Consider the following 13,391-nt stretch of genomic DNA (forward strand, 5'->3'; position numbering starts at 1 on the left):
CTAAGATCCCACAAGCCCTGCTGGTGTAGCCAAACAAACAAAAAAAACCTTACATGGAATGCAGAGTGATGCAGAGAGATGGGATAAAAGAAACCTGGTCTCACGGAGCAAAGTCACCTACCTAATTTGTCCTGCCTGTTTCTTGCTGGCCAGTCACATAAGAAGAAAGCAAACTACTTTTTGCTTCAAACAGCGTTGTGTGAACCCTTTGTAATAGCAACTTAGTTTTTGTCCTACCTAATACAAACCAGATGCAGTTTTTAGTGTCTGGATGATGGCTGGGAGTGAGTAGCACTATAGGAGATAGACAGCCGCACGCACAGGTTTAGAATGCTGTAGACAGGACCGGTTAAAACTGATTAACACATGATGTTGGCAGACAGAAGGAAATAGACTACATCTCAAAAGAGACCATATTATTTGCATGCAGTGGTCTTTATAGCAGTCAGCTAACTCATGGATCATACAAACTGAAATGTGGTAGGAGTTGAGGTTACCGTGATTTTTAAGTTGAAGGATTTAGAATGTGCATTGATTTTTCCCCCCTGCATTGATATTGCTTTTAATTTCTTTGTTTATAAGCTTTAGAGGTGTTCTTAGGATATACAGCCATCTAGTAGAAAAAAACTTCCCAGTTTCCTGGAACAATGTTCTATAAGAAGGAGATGGACATTTAACTCTTATTGTAAACATTAGCGATCTTAGGAATGATGCAAATGTCCTATTTAGTAATTTGAGGAAAAGGTGGGGAGTAGATAGAACTAAAGATTAAAACAAACACTTTTTAGCTACCAATTGCCTGATACCCTGCTTTAGTCCTCTTGTTGTGGGATATGGTTTAGGGAAAATGATCATTGTTTTTTTCCTCCTACATGTTCTGGTTGCTGCTCTGATTTCTACCCGTCAAATGAGCAGCTTTCACCCTCTCAGGGGAGGATATGTGTAGCTGAGAAGGGGAAAGAGATATGTTAAAACTCCTCTGAGCCAGGCATTTTGAAATCCAAGCCTTTTAGGAGCCAAGCTCTTTGAGATCACAAAGGATTTCTGAGCTACAAAAGGCTAAGCCTCTGGAGAATGTTAAACATGGAGTCTTGAGGATAAAGTTGGGGGTGAGGGAGGGGAGCTTGCTAAGATAAAGAGTATTTTCCCAGAGGAAAGGAGATGAAGTTTAACAAGTGAGTGGGAAGAGTGTTATCTGAGGGGAAGGAGCTAGAGTTTGGAATCCGAGGGTGCCTGAGACAGCATGTCGTGCCCTACTCTCGGCCTAACCAAGCTCTGGACGGCGTAAATGCAGACCACAGAGAGATTTGGTAGGAATCTTGGATCAGAGGAGGAGAGTTTTCCATGAAGGCTGAGGGAGTGCAAGCCTCGAAGATAAGTCCTGTTAGTGTACCTGTTCCCAACCAAAGTCATCATCGTCTTGCAATAGAAGTGTAGAAGGGTCTGGGTCTGGGTCAGGGTCTGGGTCTGGGTCTGGGTCCAGGCCTGGGCCTGGGTCTGGGTCTGGGTCCGGGACTGGGTCTGGGTCTGGGCCTGAGCCTGGGTCTGGGCCTGCCTCAGGGTCTGGGCCTCGGTCTGGGTCTGGGCCTGGGACTGGATCCGGGTCTGGGCCTGGGTCAGCGTCTTGGCCTGGGTCTTGGTCTGGGTCCGGGTGTGGGCCTGGGTTTGGTCCTGGGTCTGGGTCCAGGTCTGGGTCTGGGTCCGGGCCTGGGCCTGGGTCTGGGTCTGGGTCCGGGACTGGGTCTGGGTCTGGGCCTGAGCCTGGGTCTGGGCCTGCCTCAGGGTCTGGGCCTCGGTCTGGGTCTGGGCCTGGGACTGGATCCAGGTCTGGGCCTGGGTCAGCGTCTTGGCCTGGGTCTTGGTCTGGGTCCGGGTGTGGGCCTGGGTCTGGTCCTGGGTCTGGGTCCGGGTCTGGGTCAGGGTCCGGGCTTGGGTCTGGATCTGGGCCTGCGCCTGGGTCTGGGCCTGGGTCAGGGTCTGGGCCTGGGACTGGGTCTGGGTCTGGGCCTGGGTCAGGGTCTGGGTCCGGGTCTGGGCCTGGGTCTGGGACTGGGTCTGGGTCTGGGACTGGGTGTGGATCTGGGTCAGGGTCTTGGCCTGGGTCAGGGTCTGGGCCTGGTCTGGGTCTGGGTCTGGGCCTGGGTCAGGGTCCGGGCCTGGGTCTGGTTCTGAGCCTGGGTCTGGGTATGAGTTTGGGTCTGGGTCTAGGTCCCTAAGCCTGTGTCTGGAACTGGTTCTTAGGCTGGACTTGGTGCTGATAGAGGCTGGAACTGGGACTAGGAGCAGTGATGGGGCTGGAACAAGGCCTAACCCTGGGTCTGGGTGTGGGAATGTGCCTCGTTCTGCACTAGATCTGGGCATAGATTTAAGTTGGAGATGGGTCTGGGCCTTGGGCTGGGCTGGCGCTGAAGATAAGTTTCTGTCTATAAGAGGAAGTCAGGGCTGCTGCAGAGGCTTTGCTCTTAATTAAGTTAGTAGATATCAGGAGTCGTATCTAGACGTGCTCTGATAAGGTCACTAAACTGTCAGTGACCAAGAATTTCATACCAGCAAAGCCATTAACCCCTTTCTCTCTCAGACTTTCCTTTAAATCCAGAAATCCTGGTATCTGATTTCAAATAAGAGTTCATCAAGAGCAGAACAAAAGTGAAAATATAGCTTTAGTTATGGCAGAGTCTTAACAATTAGTTTGCAGTTAGAAGACATTTACGTTTTTCAGCTCTTTTAAATCTTAAACAATTTTCATTTATTCATATTTTATGTTTTCAAGTAATTATTTATATTTTAATCAAACATGTTACCGTTGGTTGTTATTTATATTGGTTTTGGAATTATTATTATAAGTATTACTGTAACTTTCATTTCTAAACTTCTGTGGATCTATGATTTTATAAAAATGGATTATGGATTATAGTTATCCATGTTGGAGATGGTACAGCATGCCTTGAGAATAACTCTTTCAATTCCAGCTCTGCCTTTATCTTGACTTGGAACGTGTCGATTACTCTTAGAACCTCACTTTTGACATAACAACCTTGCCTCGTAGGACCGTGAGCGGTCCATCAGCTAGTAAAAACAACATACAGAATAGACAAGCTATACTCCGTAATATCCACTCCCTTCATAGGTGTCACCCTCCACCTGGCCTCACTATCAGAATCCTTCTCCTGAGGAACACAAGCTACTTTGGGCAACTCAGTCTTCTGAGTCCCGCAAAAGTGGTTGTGAATAACCTAGATTGTAAAATTCCCACACTAAGTTGCTAAAGTGTAAGTTACTATCCCACTTTGGACTGTTTGCTTCTTCTGTTTTGATCTTAGTAAGAGAAAACAACCATTATGAGTTTCCACGATGTCTGGCCCTTAGAACTCATTTACTCACTTAATTTTCACAATGACCTGCAAAGGTGTGTTATTATCCCTATTTAATTTGAGGAATATGAGCCTGAGAAAGACCTAATCACTTGCCCCTAGCTATGTAGGTATACCTGACTGAGTCAGAATTTGAAATAAATACCTTCTGACCCTGCATAGGAAGCCCCAGACCTATTCCTGCTCTCTCGTTGCTGGGGCGCTTACAGAGGTGACAGTGCTCCCTGACTCATAGTCAAGTGCCTGCCTTTGGTTTCTGACCTTTCCTAGATTCCTCTGACCCTCAGCTTTCTTCAATATTGTGACTTAGCTGCTTCTGTCTTGAATCTGAGCCCCATGTCTATGATTCACTGTTAGGTATCCTCTTGGTGGGGTGCCTAAAGGTAGAGTTTTTAATGTATGTAAAAAATTGATTTGGTTTGGACTTATGTAATGATGTAGAAGTTAAGGCATATGATATAAAAACTAAGAAAAAGAAATACAGCAACTCTTGATTTTCACAAGAGGGTGTGTGTGTGTGTGTGTGTGTGTGTGTGTGTGTGTGTTATTTAAGATAAATTACAAATTCTGGGGCAATTTTTTATCCCCATCTAGTATAATACACTGCTGCCTACACCAGTCTGTTTGTTTTTAAAGAATGCAAATTAATTTTAATATTGGAGTAAGGCATTTTAAAGGAAGGAAAATCTGTTTTTAAAACATCACATAATTCAGATTGCATTTGTATTCCACTTTGAATAGAATTGCCTGTGGCGTTACTTCATCTAGGAACACAGATGGCAGAAATATGTTTATATATTCACATTTTTTATATTCCTTATAAATTTCATTCATAATCTTTGGCACTGTCAACTGACACAGTTTTATTCACTGAGATTCTGAGATATGTGTAGAACTACCTGTTTAATTGCTCTGAATACAAGTCCAGGAAACTCAGGGTCATGAGGAAATCATTAGTCACGACCTTGAAGAGTTAATGTAGCAAAGGAAATCAGGAAGAAAGATTTTGTCAACAACTGGTTATTACTCAACATCAGTTTTTGGTAAAAGACAAAAATATTAAAAGCTAAAACAGAAAGCCTTATCAGCGCTATTCCTTATTAATGTGCTTAGCAGGGCTGACACAGGGGTGATGGTTTTGTTGGCCACCAGTCTCTGTAAGGACTCATCAGTACCTGGGTCTCTGGAATTACCCTAGGAAAGAAATGAGAACTCTATTTTCTTTTACTGTTTTTCATGAATTGCAACATCAGGATAGTGGACCTTTAAATTTACTTGACTAACCATTGGCTATTAAAAACAGATTGCTAAAGGTTGATGAAAAGGAAAAATGAGTAGAGAGATTTAACAAATATCATTGTCTTAAGATAGCAGTGAAAAGGAATTCTGTAGTCAGAGCCAGATTTATATATAATAAATTGTCTAAATGCTAACCTGCTATAAATTCTATGGTTTTAGGAAAATATAATAAGAAATTAACTCATGCCTAAAATCTCACACCATCTTTGTTTTCCTTTCAGGTTAGAGTTTTGAACTCTAATTAATGTGAATAACTCTCCCTGAGAGGTAATGAATGTCACCCAGTAATTGGTACAAAGTTGCTTAAGAGAGAACCAGAGGAGGGTGGTGTGAGTGATCCCATGAGGCAGAGTCACTGCTCAAGCTCATACGTGCTGATTTTCTTGGGGGTTGCCAGTTCATTACACCAGCATGAATGAACATCTGAAGCAGGTTTTCCTAGGAGAGAGAAAACAAAGTATAGTTGGACCACACCAAAAGAAAATAATGACATGGGGCGGGTAGACCATAGCTGCCCAAAATTATATGGAGAGCACAGTATTTAAGGTTAGGGGTTTTGGAATTATGCATGCCTGGGCTCAAATCCTTCATCCGCCAACCATTTGTGGAGACAAGATACATAACTATGCTGTGAAATAGACTGCTCAGCTGTATCTGCTAGGGTTGTGGATAAGATTAAAGAAGAAAATGAGTATCATGAGCAGAGTATAGGATTTAGCTCCATAAACAGAAAATATTTGGCTCTTGGTAGCTAATATTAATTCTTTTATTATCATCATCACCTCCAGTGCATGGCAGGAGTATGGATTCTGGAGTCAGACTATTAAGGTTCAAATCCTTTCTTCATCAGTTACTAACTCAGTAACCCTTGGCAGGATATTTACCCTTGATGTGCCTTAGTGTCCTCATCTGTATAATGAAGATAATAATACCTATCTTATGAGTTTGTTAAGAGGAATCAATGATTTAATACATGTGGACAATTGAACCACTAGATCCTGTAAATAGTAAGCACTCTGTTAGTTTATAGTCCATCTGTATAATTTTAAATGGTGTAGAGGAACTCTGAATAGGAGATCAGTGGCGATTTGAACATAAAATAGAATACTTTTCAGCTTTTTAGGAGAGTGATTTTTTTTTTTGTATGACTGTCCAAACGAACCTCAGGTGCCTGAAGGTTAGGATTAATTTTTTTTTCTAGGACTCTGTTATGCTTGGAGCAGTACCTCCAGTCATAGAATCTCCAAGTAGGAGGAAACCCAGTGGTTTTTCTGGCCCATGTAAGACATGCACACTCTATATAGTACCTCCGACAACACAGGGCATAGCCAGTGAAGGTGAACATATTACTTTTCAAGGCAGCCAATTTTCAGACAGTCATAGGAAAGAAAGTTGGTTCTTTTCTGGAACTGAATCTCAATTCCCTTCTAACCACTGGACAAGTCCAGCCCTAGAAAGCATCACAGACTAAATATAGTTTCTCTTCCTTGTGAAAATTATTCAAATATTTGTGAATAGCATCCGTGTCTATTCCTTTCCCCCGTGTTAGGCTGAGTTTCCCTTTTCTTGAAGCTAAGTTCCTTCCACTGTTGCTTGTATAAGAACAGCATGGAATCCTTTGGAGTCATATTGGGTGGACATCAAATTTCCATGTGCTTAACCTGGGAAGTTTATTAGATCCCTCTTTAATGCCTCAGAGAGATGGAAGTGGTAATACCTAACTTAAAAATTGCATTAGGGATTAAATGTGAGTGTATGCATAATACTAGACACAACATAGGTGCTCAATGATAACAATAACTACATTGATAATTATTGTTTTACATAGAATGTTTCTCCTGCTATTCTTGGCCTTCTTTGATGAAAGTGTTCAATGTGTCAACATGTGAAGAAAGAAAAATAATTACTTTCGTTTTTCGTACTGTTCCTAGGTGTGGTTTAATCTTAGATTTTAAGACTAAAATGTCATAGAGACATTTGAAATCACTTCTAATTAATACATTTTGTGAAAGTTGCAGAGTGCTCATTATGTGTCATTCACTGTGTTAAGTGCATTAGGTGCATCGTGCACTGTCTCCATTACAATAATTCTATGGGGCAAAAGGCATTTATTTATTTATTTATTTATTGGCTGCGTTGAGTCTTCGTTGCTGCACGCGGGCCTTCTTTAGCTGTGGTGATCAGGGGCTACTCTTCATTGCAGTGAGCGGGCTTCTCATTGCGGTGGCTTCTCTTGTTGCAGAGCACAGGCTCTAGGCACGGGGGCTTTGATGCTCCGTAGCATGTGGGATCTTCCCGGGCCGGGGATCAAACCCCTGTCCCCTGCATTGTCAGGTGGATTCTTAACCACTGCATCATCAGGGAAGTGCCCAAAAGACCATTATTTTCCTCATTTTGTAGAAAAGCAAACTGAGATTTAGTGATACTAAGAAACTTGTGCAAATTCACATAGCTGTTAAGTAGCAAAACTATTATTATCCAAGTCTCTCTGATATAACATATAGCACAAGTGGTCCACAGTCAGGTGTGGGGTTGCTGGCACAATTCATGGTCCTATGAATTTTTTTTTTTAATTAATCAACTGAAGCTGTCTTCTAGGATAAAGTCCTACTCTGATGGGAAACTTCTGGACATCAAATCCAAATTGAGGACAGTGTCAATGGGAATAAAGGAAAGAGAAGATTCCTTATAAAAGGAATGGGTGGGTCAGAGGGCAAAGCCAGGAGATCTCAGGAAGTATATGACAATTTTAAAATTTACTTTACAAAAAAACAGGGAAGAACAGGCTCTAGAGCTGGGGTGCTGGAAGAGACGGAGAGTCCAAAATGGCTCCATTCACATAGTTGCTTGCCGTTTGCAGGGGCCTTAGCTGAGACTCTCAGCAGAGGTCTTGACCTTCTCCAGATGGGTCTATCATCAAGACTTCTTGAACCTCCTCAAGCCTTATGGCTGAGTTACAAGAAGAAAGCAGAAAGCAGAGGCTGTCAGTTCTCTTAAGTCTGGGGCTCAGAATTTCCAGGAAATCACCTTTGCTGGTCAAAGCATCACAAGACCAACCCAGATTCAGGGTGTGGGGAAATAAATTCCACCTCTCAAGAGGAGAGTACCACATTTGTCAAGTAAGAAAAGAACTGATGGAGGCCATCTTTGGAGACTATTTACCATATATGCTTATACTAAAATGCAAAGAATGAACCTAAAAGTGTATCCAGTTGTTGATATAACTATGCTGAGAGAAACTATTCCAAAACTGACATTAAAATGTAGTAATAGATTATACATCTTTAGTAGGTATATTTTAAGGACAAAAATAACAACAAAGTAAAATGTATATCTTAAAATGATTTTAGAAATCATACTATTTGTGGTAGTATTGATATTGACAATCTGGGACTTGTGTATAAGCTGGAAAAAAAGAAAATTATATGATATTTAAGTTTATCATGTTTTTAAGAATCAGGATTCGTGGCATGGGAGAAAGAAGACAGTATAAACTCATGAAGTATTTTATCTTAAACATTTTTTTAATATTTTACCTTAAAAATATTGTCCACTGAAAATTTCTGAAAAAATAAGCAACCTAGAAGAAATACACAATTAGCGCTCAGTTGAAATATTATGTCTCACTAAAAATAATGAGAGTTCCTTGGGAAAATGGCTGATTCTATTGGTACGAAATGTGCAAGATGGGCATACCAAATAGCAAGGAAACTATCAAAGACATAAAAAAAATCATACCAGGACTTCCCTGCTGGTCCAGTGGTTAGGACTTCACCTTCAAATGCAAGGGGTGCGGGTTCGATCCCTGGTTGAGGAGCTAAGATCCCACATGCCTCATGGCCAAAAAATTAAAACAGAAGCAATGTGGTAAAAAATTCAATAAAGACTTCCCAAAAATGGTCCACATCAAAAACAAAAAATCTTAAAAAAAAAAAAATCATACCAAAAGTACTCAGGAGCCCACTTGAGGAATTTCTCAGTGGTCAAATAAGGGACAATTTGGCCATAAACAAGGATATAACTATAATAAATTTAAACATATCACATAGTTTAAATCTATGAGTTCCTAATAATAGCTTAAAAAAAGCTTATAGCTCAATATTGGAGGATGCTAGGAAACCAGCTTATTATTTTTAAAACTGGTAAATAAAGGAAAAGAACAAGCATTTATCCTTTCTCTTCTATATGTATTTGGCTACTCCTGGGTAACCATATAGTAGATGTGTAATGCGCCTCTTTATAGAAGTGTTGTAGTTAATAAGTAAAGAAAGAATATTAGACTTAGATATCACCATATTTCAATTCTCCAAACAATTAGTGAATGTATTCATTCATGATCAGTGGCCTCTATCATCACAGTATAGAGAGAACCAGACGTCTTGATGAAAGAACAAAACAGGATTTATGAAGTAGTCTTGCAAAAGCATCCAAGTAAAAATGAGCAGCAAACTGATTAAGGCTCCAGATTCAAAATCCAATTTATAAGAAACTCAGTAATCAGAGGAACACGTTAAATGGCAGTCACAGGTTGTAGTCGGCAAGATGCAGACCACAGGAAAATCTACAGAATGAGTAACCTAATTTATTCAACAAATAAATTATAATAAAATAAAAGATACAGAGAAGATGCCTACAGATTTTAGAGACATTAATCAATTACAATGTGTAATTTTAATTTTAAAAGTAAAAAAGAATTTGTTTTACACACATATACTATATTATATATATATATACATACGTGTGTATATATATGTGTGTATACACACACATATACACATTATACACTTATTGTGTATATGTATACATTATACACTTTATGATATATATCACATTTTTTGACAGAATTGGAAATTTTAAAACTGGATATTTGATATTCAATGATAGTAAAAAAAATACTGTTAAATAATTTTAGATGCAATAATTACATCTAAATCTCAAATTTCAACACATATTTCTTTCTCTTTCCCCAATATTTGTGCATTGTCTGGACAGTTCTGCCTCAGGCTATGGGGCTTGTGTTCAAATGTGTCCCATGAGTTTCTCAGTCTCCCTAGATCTCATGTTTTTTTAGAGACAGATGACAGGAGCACAGAGGTCAGACTTAATCACACAGCACTATGCAGTCTTTGCTGGTGTCATGAGCACTAACATTTCAAGCTATTTTCATGGCCAAGTTCAACATCTACAGGTGAGGACACAAACTCTGTCCACAGAGGTGGAACTGTAAAGCCACATGGTAAAGGTCATAAATGGGTAATTCTATAATAAAGTAGGAGTGAAAACATGAGATCAGTAACCCATTCTACGATATACTTATAACTTTTAAAAATAAGTTTTTATCTTCTAGAGATAAATATTAACATTTATGGATTAAATGATATGATGCCTGGCATTTACTTCAATATGATAAAGGTGAGGGTACTTATAAAACAGGGTCTTCCATAAGTTGATAAACATTGTAGCTACGTGACAGGAACATTGGGAGTTCATTTTACTGTTGTTTTTGTTCCGACATAAAGAGTTAAAAATTTCAGAATAATTAAAAAACAAATACTCGATGTCTTTTGTCATTATTTGTAGACCACAGAATCATGAACAAATATTTGCTAAGCATACTTAGGTATATAAATAGTTTTAAGTACCATCTTAGGGAAGTAGGATTTCTTAAAAATGAAGTAATTCTGAATTGTGAAAGGCCAGATAACAAACCAAGTATGTTTATTCTTTCTGAAAAACTTTTGAGTAACACATGCTAAAAATATAAATGACTGATGTTTCCCAAGAAAACGATTTCAATTCTATAAACAGAATATATCTACAATCACCTATTTAGTGATTATTCAGTGATTCAGCAAAATGAATGATCATTTGTCTTTTCAACATATCACAGTTACTGGATGCAATAAAAAATAAAGTTCTAAACCCCTTTTCTTACCCATACTCTACATAACCAAATTACTGCCAAATTTACAAACTTTTATTCTGTTTCCAAGATTGTCCTAACACTTCACACTTTTGCTTAATGATATGATGTTATTGAGGTTATTTAGCTCTTCATTTTATTTATCTAGATTTCAAGATATTTATCACTTACAATATATTTGAAGGTTACATAAGCCCTTTAGGTATCCTTTTATCAGCTTCATCTTCATTACTCTACAAAAGCTCACTATACCTTCCAATCATGTGAAAAAACAGATGAAAAAAATTTTTAAGCGCTTTTCCTAATTACTAGGCAAACATTTAGAACTGAATAGTGCTTTTCTTAATTAATAGGCAAACATTTAGAACTGATATTTCTTCCCAACTCATTGAGTCTGTATCATAAGTCCTTAAACAACAATAAAAGCAATCATAAAATAGTGCAATGTTCTAACAAATTAAAAAATTACTCAGAAGTATTTTGTGCAGTAGAAATTATTTAAGTAATGCTGATTTGAAAATAAATTAGATTTTTGACTCTTACTTGATTCCATATGTGATTTGAGTATGAAAAGTTTATACTATTGATAACTGAACACAGGTTTGGTGATATTTACAAACTGTAACTGACTAAACAGGAATGTACTGGAACCGAATTTGAAAACAACAGTCAGGGCACTCCACAACTCCTTTTCAAATCACCTAGCAGGGATTGGGAAGAAAAGATTTCAAACAGATGCCTATGATTCATTCTCTCCTGTTCTGGTAAGTGGAGAGTCACCTAGGAAAGAAAAAGGCTAGCGACGACCTGGTCTAATTTTGTAAACATGGTGATTGGGCCTCCTGGAAAATAGACTAATGCTATTCATAAGAGAGTGCTTATCTATGGAATATTTTTTAGCAGAATTCCCATGGTTTAGGATTGACATATTGATGAATAAAGCTAGAATCTGGCTTTATGAAGCATGGCTTCCTGTGAAATGTAACATATGCTATAACTATCTAGGACACACAACATCTATGTATGGCAATCTAAAGTGCCTTGCAAACTTTCTTAGATACCTTATCCAATACTTTGGGTCAGAGGGCTTTTCCACTGGGAGAAGGAAGGACCTGGGGAGGTGCTCTCAATGTTCCAGAGCATTCCCTGCTTTGCTTATGCCCCTTGCCTGCCCACAACCTTGAAAATATTAGTAAACCGTGGTACTGGGTATGGTCTTTTATTTATTTATTTTATTTAATTGATTTATTTGTGTCAGACTGATTTAACAATATTTTAAAACATTTAAACGCTGTCTAAATTAAATCATGGGGTTTCCCAATAACTGTTTTGAACTATGTGACTCAGAAATAGAGTAATGGGTACTAAAGCTCTGGGTAGTTAGTGACAAGACCAAAACAAAATTCCTCCTTTTTGTAAGTAATTATAAACAATAATTAGTAAAAAGATTAGAAACTATTTCTAAGCAATATAAATTTTACTGATAATTGCACCTAGACTGATAAATCAAAAAATGATGTGTGCTGCATACTGAATATTTTATCTGTGATCTCTATAAAGGAAACCATAGTTACAAAATGAGGTTGCTTTCTATAATTGATACTGGGGTAGATATTTCTATACTGTTGTATTAACATTTTGAGGCTGCACACTGGAGGTTCTCTGAGAATGAACAGACATTCAAAGCGATTCTTTTACCTCAGAAGGGGCATGAAATTTTTCACAAATTAAAAAAAATATATTTTGAGAGATTTGCAGGTAATGTTGATCTCAATCCTCTTTTTATGTATCTTGAGAAACATTGCTATAAACAGATAAATTGTGACACTCCATCTCATTGATTTAATTATTTGATGCCATAATTAATATGATACCAATATTTCTAAAATATGTCTCTTTATTGACAGGGTATTTATAAAATCTTGAAATAAGATTTGAAGATAAAATCAAATTTCCCTGTAGAGGTGGCACAGGAATCAATTTAAGCTCAGAGATAAGACATAAATCAATGAAATTTTCTGGAGGGAAAGAGTGAAAAAGAAGAGGGAGCTGAGAAGACCAATATTGAAGAAAGAGGAGGCTGGGGTAAGAGTGACAAAGCTGGTAGAGCAGTGAAAGAAAGAGAGCGGGAAAAAGTATGTCAAATTAATAATTTAACTGTTTAGTAAATTTTATTTTCTGTCTTTGTTTAAGCCTCCCTAAAATAACCCTTTTAGGAAAAGTCCTAGTTGGAGAGCTCTTGAATGGTTCCATGTACACTGCATTGCAAGCTGAACAGCTTTGCATACATGTATGGTTTCTCTACTTCCAGAAAGACACTACTGACCGTCTCATCTAAAAATGCACACTTAGACAAGAATTGATCCCTCATGGGGTTTGCCTGCAAATGTCTACCTTCCAGGCATATGCCTTTATGCCTCACCCCTTCTGTTGCCCTCCCCACACCCACCCCCCTCCACATGGCAGCCCTCAGCAGGATTGGTGTCACCCCCAAATCATTCCCCAACCTACTGTGACAGAATGATTCCATGCACTTTTAGCACTTTGGGCACATCTCTATTTTTGCCCTGTACTTACTCCTGTCTGTTTATGTGTCTGTTTTCCTTATAAGACCAGGACCTAATTGAAGGCAAGAAATATTTGTTATTCATAGCTTAACCAACGACAGAATTTCTGGCAAACACTGGAAATATTTGTTGAATATGTATTTTTTTATACAAGTGGCAAGCTGCCACATGATTCTACCTGTTTACATAATACATAATATGATTTTTATTTTTATTTTAAATGTGTTTAGC

This window comes from Orcinus orca, chromosome 5, assembly GCF_937001465.1.
Source record: "Orcinus orca chromosome 5, mOrcOrc1.1, whole genome shotgun sequence".
In the NCBI taxonomy this organism is placed as follows: domain Eukaryota; kingdom Metazoa; phylum Chordata; class Mammalia; order Artiodactyla; family Delphinidae; genus Orcinus; species Orcinus orca.